Raw genomic sequence first — 15,332 nt, 5'->3', positions numbered from 1 at the left:
AACCCACTGGCTCCAGGTCATCTATAAGTCTTTGCAAGGTAAAGCTCCGCCTTATCTCAGCTCACTGGTCACCATAGCAGCACCCACCCGTAGCACGTGCTCCAGCAGGTATATTTCACTGGTCATCCCCAAAGCCAACACCTCCTTTGGCCGCCTTTCCTTCTAGTTCTCTGCTGCCAATGACTGGAACGAATTGCAAACATTTCTGAAGTTGGAGACTTATATCTCCCTCACTAACTTTAAGCATCAGCTGGCAGAGCAGCTTACCGATCGCTGCAGCTGTACACAGTCCATCTGTAAATAGCCCATCCAACCAACTACCTACCTCATCCCCATATTGTTTGTATTTACTTTTTTGCACACCAGTATTTCTACTTGCACATTTATCACTCCAGTGTTCATTTGCTAAATTGTAATTACTTCGCTACTATGGCCTATTTATTGCCTTACCCCCCATATCTTCCCTCATTTGCACACACTGTATATAGACTTTTCTATTGTATTATTGACTGTATGTTTGTTTATTCCATGTGTAACTCTGTGTTGTTTGTGTCGCACCGCTTTGCTTTATCTTGGCCAGGTCGCAGTTGTAAATGAGAACTTGTTCTCAACTGGCCTACCTGGTTAAATAAAGTAAAAAATAAAAAATGAAAGGTGAATTTTTCTACCAGTGTCTGTTGGAAAGCAGACTGAACCAGGTTTTCCTGTAGGATTTTGCCTGTGTTTAGCTCTATTCCGTGTATTTTTATCCTAAAAAACTCCTTAGTCCTTGCTGATGACATGCATACCCATAACATGATGCAGCCACCACCATGCTTGAAAATGTGAAGAGTGGTACTCAGTAATGTTGTGTTGGATTTTCCCCAAACATAACGCTTTGTATTGAGGACAACAAATGCATGTATTTGCCTTTTTTTGTTGCAGTAATACTTTAGTGACTTATTGCAAACAGGATGCATGTTTTGGAATAGTTTTATTCTGTACAGTCTTCCTTCTTTTCACACTGTCATTTATATTCGTATTGTTTATGTTCAGGCTGTAACATGTGGGAAAAGTAAAGGTGTCTGAATACTTTCTGTACATGATGGGAGCTGATCATCAGGCTTAGCGTTCACCTGGTCAGTTCTCTCAGATCAACGAAAGACGTGACAAAAGAGCCAATCACCCACCTCTGGGCCACTAGGATGTTGAGACGACTGAGTCCAGCAGAGAAGCTACTTCCAGTTCCTGTTGTAGAGGTCACTGTGGGGTCATCCAGCCTGCGTCCATAGGATGAGCTGGGAATACAACCAGACTTATTGACAATAATAAATACAGCATCTATCCTATAGCAGTGGTTCCCAAACCAGGGGTCGCCACTGCTATGAAAATGGGGTCGCGGGAGAATTTGCAACCCCCTCCCCAAATATATATAAACACTAAAAAACATATTATATCTTTTTTGTATCTCAAAATAATGTTTATGTGGTTCACTTAACATCTAAAATGATTCAAATTTAAAAGATTCAATTTAATGGCCGTACTTGACTGTTGTACTTGAATCATTCCCCAAGTGAATCACTAGCTACACTATGAAACCACACACTACTGAATCATTCCCCTGGTGAATCACTAGCTACACTATGAAACCACACTATTGAATCATCCCCCTGGTGAATCACTAGCTACAGTATGAAACCACACACTATTGAATCATTCCTATGGTGAATCACTAGCTACACTATTGAATCATTCCCCTGGTGAATCACTAGCTACACTATGAACCCACACACTATTGCAGAGACTTTGATATTACCGGCTGCAACTGATACGGTGAAAACAATGAGTGGAGAGGCAGGGGAACATAAACTAACAGCAATACCTTGGTCAGATAACACTGTTAAACAAAGAATTTATACAATTTCTAGCAATCAAGAGGAAATTGACTCAAAAAACTCCCCAGCCTTTGCTCTCCAAATGGACGTTAGCTGTGAGGGATACTCAAGGTTAACGTCCGTTTGTAGAGAAGACAATCAGAAATACTGTTAATGTTTTTCAATGACAGCCAAAATCACCATCGGCTGTTAATGACATCATTTTTGTTCACATGGGTGGGGGGGGGGGTCACCAGAATTTACAAATGGGGTCGTGGGCCAAAAATGTTTGGGAACCCCTGATCTACAGCATATTCCCTACGGCACCTTCCCTGGCTATGTCCTGGTGTGTCCTGGTGTGTCCTGGTGTATCCTGGCTATGTCCTGGCTATGTCCTGGTGTGTCCTGGGTATGTCCTGGCTATGTCCTGGTGTATCCTGGCTATGTCCTGGTGTATCCTGGTGTGTCCTGGGTATGTCCTGGCTATGTCCTGGTGTATCCTGGCTATGTCCTGGTGTGTCCTGGCTATGTCCTGGTGTATCCTGGCTATGTCCTGGCTATGTCCTGGTGTGTCCTGGTGTATCCTGGCTATGTCCTGGCTATGTCCTGGTGTATCCTGGCTATGTCCTGGTGTATCCTGGCTATGTCCTGGTGTGTCCTGGTGTATCCTGGCTATGTCCTGGTGTGTCCTGGTGTGTCCTGGTGTATCCTGGCTATGTCCTGGTGTATCCTGGCTATGTCCTGGTGTATCCTGGCTATGTCCTGGCTATGTCCTGGTGTATCCTGGCTATGTCCTGGCTATGTCCTGGTGTGTCCTGGCTATGTCCTGGTGTATCCTGGCTATGTCCTGGTGTATCCTGGCTATGTCCTGGTGTATCCTGGCTATGTCCTGGTGTGTCCTGGCTATGTCCTGGTGTATCCTGGCTATGTCCTGGTGTATCCTGGGTATGTCCTGGTGTATCCTGGCTATGTCCTGGTGTATCCTGGCTATGTCCTGGTGTGTCCTGGGTATGTCCTGGCTATGTCCTGGTGTATCCTGGCTATGTCCTGGTGTGTCCTGGCTATGTCCCTGGTGTATCCTGGCTATGTCCTGGTGTGTCCTGGGTATGTCCTGGCTATGTCCTGGTGTATCCTGGCTATGTCCTGGTGTATCCTGGCTATGTCCTGGTGTATCCTGGCTATGTCCTGGTGTGTCCTGGCTATGCCCTGGTGTATCCTGGCTATGTCCTGGCTATGTCCTGGTGTATCCTGGCTATGTCCTGGCTATGTCCTGGTGTGTCCTGGCTATGTCCTGGTGTGTCCTGGCTATGTCCTGGTGTGTCCTGGCTATGGCCTGGTGTGTCCTGGCTATGTCCTGGTGTGTCCTGGCTATGTCCTGGTGTATCCTGGCTATGTCCTGGTGTGTCCTGGCTATGTCCTGGTGTATCCTGGCTATGTCCTGGCTATGTCCTGGTGTGTCCTGCTGTATCCTGGCTATGTCCTGGCTATGTCCTGGTGTGTCCTGGCTATGTCCTGGTGTATCCTGGCTATGTCCTGGTGTATCCTGGCTATGTCCTGGTGTATCCTGGCTATGTCCTGGTGTATCCTGGCTATGTCCTGGCTATGTCCTGGTGTGTCCTGGCTATGTCCTGGTGTGTCCTGGTGTATCCTGGCTATGTCCTGGCTATGTCCTGGTGTGTCCTGGCTATGTCCTGGTGTGTCCTGGTGTGTCCTGGCTATGCCCTGGTGTGTCCTGGTGTGTACTGGTGTATCCTGGCTATGTCCTGGCTATGTCCTGGCTATGTCCTGGTGTGTCCTGGCTATGTCCTGGCTATGTCCTGGTGTGTCCTGGCTATGTCCTGGTGTGTCCTGGCTATGTCCTGGTGTGTCCTGGCTATGTCCTGGTGTATCCTGGCTATGTCCTGGCTATGTCCTGGTGTGTCCTGGCTATGTCCTGGTGTATCCTGGCTATGTCCTGGTGTGTCCTGGCTATGTCCTGGCTATGTCCTGGTGTATCCTGGCTGTGTCCTGGTGTATCCTGGCTATGTCCTGGCTATGTCCTGGTGTGTCCTGGCTATGTCCTGGTGTATCCTGGCTATGTCCTGGCTATGTCCTGGTGTGTCCTGGTGTGTCCTGGCTATGTCCTGGCTATGTCCTGGCTATGTCCTGGCTATGTCCTGGCTATGTCCTGGTGTGTCCTGGCTATGTCCTGGTGTATCCTAGCTATGTCCTGGTGTACTGGCGTGTCCTAGCTATGTCCTGGTGTACTGGCGTGTCCTGGCTATGTCCTGGTGTACTGGCGTGTCCTGGCTATGTCCTGGTGTATCCTGGCTATGTCCTGGTGTATCCTAGCTATGTCCTGGTGTACTGGCGTGTCCTAGCTATGTCCTGGTGTACTGGCGTGTCCTGGCTATGTCCTGGTGTATCCTGGCTATGTCCTGGTGTATCCTGGCTATGTCCTGGTGTATCCTGGCTATGTCCTGGTGTATCCTGGCTATGTCCTGGTGTATCCTGGCTATGTCCTGGTGTACTGGCGTGTCCTAGCTATGTCCTGGTGTACTGGCGTGTCCTAGCTATGTCCTGGTGTACTGGCGTGTCCTGGCTATGTCCTGGTGTGTCCTAGCTATGTCCAGGTGTATCGTGGCTATGTCCTGGCGTGTCCTGGCTATGTCCTGGCTATATCCTGGTGTGTCCTGGCTATGTCCTGGTGTGTCCTGGCTATGTCCTGGTGTGTCCTGGTGTGTCCTGGCTATGTCCTGGCTATGTCCTGGTGTGTCCTGGCTATGTCCTGGTGTGTCCTGGCTATGTCCTGGTGTGTCCTGGGTATGTCCTGGCTATGTCCTGGTGTATCCTGGCTATGTCCTGGTGTATCCTGGCTATGTCCTGGTGTGTCCTGGTGTATCCTGGCTATGTCCTGGCTATGTCCTGGTGTATCCTGGCTATGTCCTGGCTATGTCCTGGTGTGTCCTGGCTATGTCCTGGTGTGTCCTGGCTATGTCCTGGTGTGTCCTGGCTATGGCCTGGTGTGTCCTGGCTATGTCCTGGTGTGTCCTGGCTATGTCCTGGCTATGTCCTGGTGTATCCTGGCTATGTCCTGGTGTATCCTGGCTATGTCCTGGCTATGTCCTGGTGTGTCCTGGTGTGTCCTGCTGTATCCTGGCTATGTCCTGGCTATGTCCTGGTGTGTCCTGGCTATGTCCTGGTGTATCCTGGCTATGTCCTGGTGTATCCTGGCTATGTCCTGGTGTATCCTGGCTATGTCCTGGTGTATCCTGGCTATGTCCTGGTGTGTCCTGGCTATGTCCTGGTGTGTCCTGGCTATGTCCTGGTGTGTCCTGGTGTATCCTGGCTATGTCCTGGCTATGTCCTGGTGTGTCCTGGCTATGTCCTGGCTATGTCCTGGTGTGTCCTGGTGTATCCTGGCTATGTCCTGGCTATGTCCTGGTGTGTCCTGGCTATGTCCTGGTGTGTCCTGGTGTGTCCTGGTGTGTCCTGGCTATGTCCTGGTGTGTCCTGGTGTGTCCTGGTGTATCCTGGCTATGTCCTGGCTATGTCCTGGCTATGTCCTGGTGTGTCCTGGCTATGTCCTGGCTATGTCCTGGTGTGTCCTGGCTATGTCCTGGTGTGTCCTGGCTATGTCCTGGTGTGTCCTGGCTATGTCCTGGTGTATCCTGGCTATGTCCTGGCTATGTCCTGGTGTGTCCTGGTGTGTCCTGGCTATGTCCTGGCTATGTCCTGGTGTGTCCTGGCTATGTCCTGGCTATGTCCTGGTGTGTCCTGGCTATGTCCTGGCTATGTCCTGGTGTGTCCTGGCTATGTCCTGGCTATGTCCTGGTGTGTCCTGGCTATGTCCTGGTGTATCCTGGCTATGTCCTGGCTATGTCCTGGCTATGTCCTGGCTATGTCCTGGCTGTGTCCTGGTGTATCCTGGCTATGTCCTGGCTATGTCCTGGCTATGTCCTGGTGTGTCCTGGCTATGTCCTGGTGTATCCTGGCTATGTCCTGGCTATGTCCTGGCTATGTCCTGGTGTGTCCTGGTGTATCCTGGCTATGTCCTGGTGTATCCTGGCTATGTCCTGGTGTATCCTGGCTATGTCCTGGTGTATCCTGGCTATGTCCTGGCTATGTCCTGGTGTGTCCTGGCTATGTCCTGGTGTGTCCTGGCTATGTCCTGGTGTGTCCTGGCTATGTCCTGGTGTGTCCTGGTGTATCCTGGCTATGTCCTGGCTATGTCCTGGTGTGTCCTGGCTATGTCCTGGCTATGTCCTGGTGTGTCCTGGTGTATCCTGGCTATGTCCTGGCTATGTCCTGGTGTGTCCTGGCTATGTCCTGGTGTGTCCTGGCTATGTCCTGGTGTGTCCTGGTGTGTCCTGGTGTATCCTGGCTATGTCCTGGCTATGTCCTGGCTATGTCCTGGCTATGTCCTGGTGTGTCCTGGCTATGTCCTGGTGTGTCCTGGCTATGTCCTGGTGTGTCCTGGCTATGTCCTGGTGTATCCTGGCTATGTCCTGGCTATGTCCTGGCTATGTCCTGGTGTGTCCTGGTGTGTCCTGGCTATGTCCTGGCTATGTCCTGGTGTGTCCTGGCTATGTCCTGGTGTGTCCTGGCTATGTCCTGGCTATGTCCTGGTGTGTCCTGGCTATGTCCTGGTTATGTCCTGGTGTGTCCTGGCTATGTCCTGGTGTGTCCTGGCTATGTCCTGGTGTATCCTGGCTATGTCCTGGTGTGTCCAGGCTATGTCCTGGTGTATCCTGGCTATGTCCTGGCTATGTCCTGGCTATGTCCTGGTGTATCCTGGCTGTGTCCTGGTGTATCCTGGCTATGTCCTGGCTATGTCCTGGCTATGTCCTGGTGTGTCCTGGCTATGTCCTGGTGTATCCTGGCTATGTCCTGGCTATGTCCTGGTGTGTCCTGGCTATGTCCTGGTGTGTCCTGGCTATGTCCTGGTGTGTCCTGGCTATGTCCTGGCTATGTCCTGGTGTGTCCTGGCTATGTCCTGGTGTGTCCTGGCTATGTCCTGGTTTATCCTAGCTATGTCCTGGCGTACTGGCGTGTCCTAGCTATGTCCTGGTGTACTGGCGTGTCCTGGCTATGTCCTGGTGTACTGGCGTGTCCTGGCTATGTCCTGGTGTATCCTGGCTATGTCCTGGTGTGTCCTGGCTATGTCCTGGTGTGTCCTGGCTATGTCCTGGCTATGTCCTGGCTATGTCCTGGCTATGTCCTGGTGTGTCCTGGCTATGTCCTGGTTTATCCTAGCTATGTCCTGGTGTACTGGCGTGTCCTAGCTATGTCCTGGTGTACTGGCGTGTCCTGGCTATGTCCTGGTGTACTGGCGTGTCCTAGCTATGTCCTGGTGTACTGGCGTGTCCTGGCTATGTCCTGGTGTATCCTGGCTATGTCCTGGTGTATCCTGGCTATGTCCTGGTGTATCCTGGCTATGTCCTGGTGTATCCTGGCTATGTCCTGGTGTACTGGCGTGTCCTAGCTATGTCCTGGTGTACTGGCGTGTCCTAGCTATGTCCTGGTGTACTGGCGTGTCCTGGCTATGTCCTGGTGTGTCCTAGCTATGTCCAGGTGTATCGTGGCTATGTCCTGGCGTGTCCTGGCTATGTCCTGGCTATATCCTGGTGTGTCCTGGCTATGTCCTGGTGTGTCCTGGCTATGTCCTGGTGTGTCCTGGTGTGTCCTGGCTATGTCCTGGCTATGTCCTGGTGTGTCCTGGCTATGTCCTGGTGTGTCCTGGCTATGTCCTGGTGTGTCCTGGGTATGTCCTGGTGTATCCTGGCTATGTCCTGGTGTATCCTGGCTATGTCCTGGTGTATCCTGGCTATGTCCTGGTGTGTCCTGGTGTATCCTGGCTATGTCCTGGCTATGTCCTGGTGTATCCTGGCTATGTCCTGGCTATGTCCTGGTGTGTCCTGGCTATGTCCTGGTGTGTCCTGGCTATGTCCTGGTGTGTCCTGGCTATGGCCTGGTGTGTCCTGGCTATGTCCTGGTGTGTCCTGGCTATGTCCTGGCTATGTCCTGGTGTATCCTGGCTATGTCCTGGTGTGTCCTGGCTATGTCCTTGTGTATCCTGGCTATGTCCTGGCTATGTCCTGGTGTGTCCTGGTGTGTCCTGCTGTATCCTGGCTATGTCCTGGCTATGTCCTGGTGTGTCCTGGCTATGTCCTGGTGTATCCTGGCTATGTCCTGGTGTATCCTGGCTATGTCCTGGTGTATCCTGGCTATGTCCTGGTGTGTCCTGGCTATGTCCTGGTGTGTCCTGGCTATGTCCTGGTGTGTCCTGGTGTATCCTGGCTATGTCCTGGCTATGTCCTGGTGTGTCCTGGCTATGTCCTGGTGTGTCCTGGTGTATCCTGGCTATGTCCTGGCTATGTCCTGGTGTGTCCTGGCTATGTCCTGGTGTGTCCTGGCTATGTCCTGGTGTGTCCTGGTGTGTCCTGGTGTATCCTGGCTATGTCCTGGCTATGTCCTGGCTATGTCCTGGCTATGTCCTGGTGTGTCCTGGCTATGTCCTGGTGTGTCCTGGCTATGTCCTGGTGTATCCTGGCTATGTCCTGGCTATGTCCTGGCTATGTCCTGGTGTGTCCTGGTGTGTCCTGGCTATGTCCTGGCTATGTCATGGTGTGTCCTGGCTATGTCCTGGCTATGTCCTGGTGTGTCCTGGCTATGTCCTGGTGTGTCCTGGCTATGTCCTGGCTATGTCCTGGTGTGTCCTGGCTATGTCCTGGTGTATCCTGGCTATGTCCTGGCTATGTCCTGGTGTGTCCAGGCTATGTCCTGGTGTATCCTGGCTATGTCCTGGCTATGTCCTGGCTATGTCCTGGTGTATCCTGGCTATGTCCTGGCTATGTCCTGGTGTGTCCTGGCTATGTCCTGGTGTATCCTGGCTATGTCCTGGCTATGTCCTGGTGTGTCCTGGCTATGTCCTGGTGTGTCCTGGCTATGTCCTGGTGTGTCCTGGCTATGTCCTGGCTATGTCCTGGTGTGTCCTGGCTATGTCCTGGTGTGTCCTGGCTATGTCCTGGTTTATCCTAGCTATGTCCTGGTGTACTGGCGTGTCCTAGCTATGTCCTGGTGTACTGGCGTGTCCTGGCTATGTCCTGGTGTATCCTGGCTATGTCCTGGTGTATCCTGGCTATGTCCTGGTGTATCCTAGCTATGTCCTGGTGTACTGGCGTGTCCTAGCTATGTCCTGGTGTACTGGCGTGTCCTGGCTATGTCCTGGTGTATCCTGGCTATGTCCTGGTGTATCCTGGCTATGTCCTGGTGTATCCTGGCTATGTCCTGGTGTATCCTGGCTATGTCCTGGTGTGTACTGGCGTGTCCTAGCTATGTCCTGGTGTACTGGCGTGTCCTAGCTATGTCCTGGTGTACTGGCGTGTCCTGGCTATGTCCTGGTGTGTCCTAGCTATGTCCAGGTGTATCGTGGCTATGTCCTGGCGTGTCCTGGCTATATCCTGGTGTGTCCTGGCTATGTCCTGGTGTGTCCTGGCTATGTCCTGGTGTGTCCTGGTGTGTCCTGGCTATGTCCTGGCTATGTCCTGGTGTGTCCTGGCTATGTCCTGGCTATGTCCTGGTGTGTCCTGGCTATGTCCTGGTGTATCCTGGCTATGTCCTGGCTATGTCCTGGTGTGTCCTGGTGTGTCCTGGTGTGTCCTGGCTATGTCCTGGCTATGTCCTGGCTATGTCCTGGTGTGTCCTGGTGTATCCTGGCTATGTCCTGGCTATGTCCTGGCTATGTCCTGGCTATGTCCTGGTGTATCCTGGCTATGTCCTGGCTATGTCCTGGTGTGTCCTGGTGTGTCCTGGCTGTGTCCTGGTGTATCCTGGCTATGTCCTGGCTATGTCCTGGTGTGTCCTGGCTATGTCCTGGTGTATCCTGGCTATGTCCTGGCTATGTCCTGGTGTGTCCTGGCTATGTCCTGGTGTGTCCTGGCTATGTCCTGGTGTGTCCTGGCTATGTCCTGGTGTGTCCTGGCTATGTTCTGGCTATGTCCTGGCTATGTCCTGGCTATGTCCTGGTGTGTCCTGGCTATGTCCTGGTGTATCCTAGCTATGTCCTGGTGTACTGGCGTGTCCTAGCTATGTCCTGGTGTACTGGCGTGTCCTGGCTATGTCCTGGTGTACTGGAGTGTCCTGGCTATGTCCTGGTGTACTGGAGTGTCCTGGCTATGTCCTGGTGTATCCTGGCTATGTCCTGGTGTATCCTGGCTATGTCCTGGTGTATCCTAGCTATGTCCTGGTGTACTGGCGTGTCCTAGCTATGTCCTGGTGTACTGGCGTGTCCTGGCTATGTCCTGGTGTATCCTGGCGTGTCCTGGCTATGTCCTGGTGTATCCTGGCTATGTCATGGTGCTCCTGGCTATGTCCTGGTGTATCCTGGCTATGTCCTGGTGTATCCTGGCTATGTCCTGGTGTACTGGCGTGTCCTAGCTATGTCCTGGTGTACTGGCGTGTCCTAGCTATGTCCTGGTGTACTGGCGTGTCCTGGCTATGTCCTGGTGTGTCCTAGCTATGTCCAGGTGTATCGTGGCTATGTCCTGGCGTGTCCTGGCTATGTCCTGGCTATATCCTGGCGTGTCCTGGCGTGTCCTGGTGTCCTTGGTGACCTGCTATTGCTGTAACATACATGTCTGTCTCCTGCTTTGCCACCGTCCCTGTTAGGTTCTGGTTTCCCTTCCTGCAGGAGGTTGGTACAGAATACCTTGGTCTCTGCCTGGATTTACTATCATCATGACACGATGCATGTTCTGGTAGTGAGAGAGCAGAGTCTACCGGCCAAGACTAACGTACTGCATCTATTTCAATCTTTTCTAATAAATGGTTAAACCAACCAAGTGACGTTTCGTGTCTGAACCTGGTTAAAGAAAGGCTGAATGAACATAAAATAATATTCATGGGGACATCCAGCAATAATACTGAACATACAAACACCACAGAACGTTAAAATCACACTTCAACATGAAGCCCCTAAGAGTGGGCAGACACACCAACGGATGGAGCCAAGGCTGTTGGACATACCTGAGAGGCAAGGAGGGGGTGGAGCTACTGAGATCACATCCTGTGCTATTGAGGCGGCGGGTGTAAGAGGAGCTACGACTCAGCCAGCTGAGAGAGAGGGAGAGAGGAGGGGGGGGGGGGGGGGGGGGGGTGTGTAAGAGAGCTACGACTCAGCCAGCTGAGAGAGAGGGAGAGAGGAGGGGGGGGGGGGTGTGTAAGAGAGCTACGACTCAGCCAGCTGAGAGAGAGGGAGAGAGGAGGGGGGGGGGGGGGGGTGTAAGAGAGCTACGACTCAGCCAGCTGAGAGAGAGGGAGAGAGGAGGGGGGGGGGGGGTGTAAGAGAGCTACGACTCAGCCAGCTGAGAGAGAGGGAGAGAGGAGGGGGGGGGGGGGGGTGTAAGAGAGCTACGACTCAGCCAGCTGAGAGAGAGGGAGAGAGGAGGGGGGGGTGTAAGAGAGCTACGACTCAGCCAGCTGAGAGAGAGGGAGAGAGGAGGGGGGGGTGTAAGAGAGCTACGACTCAGAGAGAGAGAAGGAGAGAGGAGTGGGGGGTGTAAGAGGAGCTACGACTCAGAGAGAGAGAGAGAGAGAGAGAAGGAGAGAGGAGTGGGGGGTGTAAGAGGAGCTACGACTCAGAGAGAGAGAGAGAGAGAGAGAGAGGGGTTAACAGAAAGAGAGATAGAGAGAGAGAGAGAGAGAGAGAGAGAGAGAGGGGATGGGTGGGGATGTGAAAGAGATGGAGAGAGAGAGAAAGAGGGTGAGAGAGAGAAAGAGGGTGAGAGAGAGATAGGGAGGGGGGGAGAGAGAGAGAGAGATAGTGAAAGAGAAAGATGGAGAGGGGGGAGGAAGAAAGAGAGGGGGGGTGATGCAGTGAAGCTCAAAACCTGTTTAGCTATTCACACACACACACACACACACACACACACACACACACACACACACACACACACACACACAGTGAAGCTGATGAGTAGCCTTTCACTGCCATTCCATACTGTGGTACGTGACAGCATCATGTGAGGCAAGCTGAGCCCACCTGCTAGTGCTGTCTGGGATGCTGTCTGGGATGCTGTCTGGGATGCTGTCTGGGATGCTGTCTGGGATATTGAAGAGACGTCTGGTTGGACTGGGGTTCACTAACCTGCTAGTGCTGTCTGGGATGCTGTCTGGGATGCTGTCTGGTATACTGAAGAGACGTCTGGTTGGACTGGGGTTCACTAACCTGCTAGTGCTGTCTGGGATGCTGTCTGGTATATTGAAGAGACGTCTGGTTGGACCGGGGTTCACTAACCTGCTAGTGCTGTCTGGGATGCTGTCTGGGATGCTGTCTGGGATGCTGTCTGGTATATTGAAGAGACGTCTGGTTGGACCGGGGTTCACTAACCTGCTAGTGCTGTCTGGGATGCTGTCTGGTATATTGAAGAGACGTCTGGTTGGACCGGGGTTCACTAACCTGCTAGTGCTGTCTGGGATGCTGTCTGGGATGCTGTCTGGGATGCTGTCTGGGATGCTGAAGAGACGTCTGGTTGGACCGGGGTTCACTAACCTGCTAGTGCTGTCTGGGATGCTGTCTGGTATATTGAAGAGACGTCTGGTTGGACTGGGGTTCACTAACCTGCTAGTGCTGTCTGGGATGCTGTCTGGGATGCTGTCTGGGATGCTGTCTGGGATGCTGAAGAGACGTCTGGTTGGACCGGGGTTCACTAACCTGCTAGTGCTGTCTGGGATGCTGTCTGGTATATTGAAGAGACGTCTGGTTGGACTGGGGTTCACTAACCTGCTAGTGCTGTCTGGGATGCTGTCTGGGATGCTGAAGAGACGTCTGGTTGGACCGGGGTTCACTAACCTGCTAGTGCTGTCTGGGATGCTGTCTGGTATATTGAAGAGACGTCTGGTTGGACTGGGGTTCACTAACCTGCTAGTGATGTCTGGGATGCTGTCTGGGATGCTGTCTGGGATGCTGAAGAGACGTCTGGTTGGACCGGGGTTCACTAACCTGCTAGTGCTGTCTGGGATGCTGTCTGGTATATTGAAGAGACGTCTGGTTGGACTGGGGTTCACTAACCTGCTAGTGCTGTCTGGGATGCTGTCTGGGATGCTGTCTGGGATGCTGTCTGGGATGCTGAAGAGACGTCTGGTTGGACCGGGGTTCACTAACCTGCTAGTGCTGTCTGGGATGCTGTCTGGTATATTGAAGAGACGTCTGGTTGGACTGGGGTTCACTAACCTGCTAGTGCTGTCTGGGATGCTGTCTGGGATGCTGAAGAGACGTCTGGTTGGACCGGGGTTCACTAACCTGCTAGTGCTGTCTGGGATGCTGTCTGGTATATTGAAGAGACGTCTGGTTGGACTGGGGTTCACTAACCTGCTAGTGATGTCTGGGATGCTGTCTGGGATGCTGTCTGGGATGCTGAAGAGACGTCTGGTTGGACCGGGGTTCACTAACCTGCTAGTGCTGTCTGGGATGCTGTCTGGTATATTGAAGAGACGTCTGGTTGGACTGGGGTTCACTAACCTGCTAGTGCTGTCTGGGATGCTGTCTGGGATGCTGTCTGGGATGCTGTCTGGGATGCTGAAGAGACGTCTGGTTGGACCGGGGTTCACTAACCTGCTAGTGCTGTCTGGGATGCTGTCTGGTATATTGAAGAGGCGTCTGGTTGGACTGGGGTTCACTAACCTGCTAGTGCTGTCTGGGATGCTGTCTGGTATATTGAAGAGACGTCTGGTTGGACTGGGGTTCACTAACCTGCTAGTGCTGTCTGGGATGCTGTCTGGGATGCTGTCTGGGATGCTGTCTGGGATGCTGAAGAGACGTCTGGTTGGACCGGGGTTCACTAACCTGCTAGTGCTGTCTGGGATGCTGTCTGGTATATTGAAGAGACGTCTGGTTGGACTGGGGTTCACTCTGGCAGTTCTGGGTTCCTGAAAGTACAAGGACGTTTGATGATCTATCAATATCTAGCTTTGAATAGTTTCAAACATATCACTGCTAACTAGATGGTCCAGTCTAAGAGGACAGTAGTGATGTAGATGGTCCAGTCTAAGAGGACAGTAGTGATGTAGATGGTCCAGTCTAAGAGGACAGTAGTGATGTAGATGGTCCAGTCTAAGAGGACAGTAGTGATGTAGATGGTCCAGTCTAAGAGGACAGTAGTGATGTAGATGGTCCAGTCTAAGAGGACAGTAGTGATGTAGATGGTCCAGTCTAAGAGGACAGTAGTGATGTAGATGGTCCAGTCTAAGAGGACAGTAGTGATGTAGATGGTCCAGTCTAAGAGGACAGTAGTGATGTAGATGGTCCAGTCAAAGAGGACAGTAGTGATGTAGATGGTCCAGTCTAGGAGGACAGTAGTGATGTAGATGGTCCAGTCTAAGAGGACAGTAGTGATGTAGATGGTCCAGTCTAGGAGGACAGTAGTGATGTAGATGGTCCAGTCTAAGAGGACAGTAGTGATGTAGATGGTCCAGTCTAAGAGGACAGTAGTGATGTAGATGGTCCAGTCTAAGAGGACAGTAGTGATGTAGATGGTCCAGTCTAAGAGGACAGTAGTGATGTAGATGGTCCAGTCTAAGAGGACAGTAGTGATGTAGATGGTCCAGTCTAAGAGGACAGTAGTGATGTAGATGGTCCAGTCTAAGTTGCAGTTGTATTTCCTTGATTCCTCGTGTCCTCTCTCCTTGCCTACTTCTCTAAATAGATTGGAGGTTGTTTTGAGAAGGAAATGAGGAGAGGAATCAAGGGAATACAAAGAGGAGAGGAATCAAGGGAATACAATGAGGAGAGGAATCAAGGGAATACAATGAGGAGAGGAATCAAGGGAATACAATGAGGAGAGGAATCAAGGGAATACAACTCAAATTCACCCTGTGATGCTCCTGTATTGTATTTGTAAGAGATCAACAGTTGTCACAAATAATTCTCAGCCTGTGACGCTCCTGTGACGCTCCGGTACCTTTTAAAGGTGTGTTTTTACCATCGATGTGGTCTGGTTCCAGTACCTTGGTGTCTGTACTGGTGTCAGAGCTGAGGCGTGGGCTGGAGGCAGAGCGGATCATACCCAGGCCCGACTCAGGCGCCCCGCGGGTGGACTCCTGGCTCGGGTCGGTGGTACCTGAAGGCCCCAGGGTCACGGAGCTGCCTGCCTTACGAAGAGAGGTCCTCCAGGAGCCAGGGGCCGCACCGGGGGCTGAGCTATGTACCGCCTCTGGCGCTGGGGGCTTCCCTGGGTCCTGCTGCAGAAGGAGAGATTTACGATTCACTGATCAAATCAACTCAGATTAATGACCTGCCAACAGAGGTAATAAAAGGCAATTTACCAAATCACTTTAAATAGTCAATACAGAGTGCATAGGTTGTTCATCTGAGTTTCACCCCCAGGCCGTAGCTGACTCCATCACCAGGGAGATACCAAGTCATAGCTGCCCCTAGGCAGCATTCTGACGTTCAAACACCAACAAGAAACCGTGGCATACCTTTTGAACGGTGTTTCCTGA

The sequence above is a fragment of the Salvelinus namaycush genome, chromosome 21, assembly GCF_016432855.1.
Source record: "Salvelinus namaycush isolate Seneca chromosome 21, SaNama_1.0, whole genome shotgun sequence".
In the NCBI taxonomy this organism is placed as follows: Eukaryota; Metazoa; Chordata; class Actinopteri; order Salmoniformes; family Salmonidae; genus Salvelinus; species Salvelinus namaycush.
The sequence above is the reverse complement of the archived record's forward strand: the minus strand, read 5'-3'. Positions refer to the sequence as shown.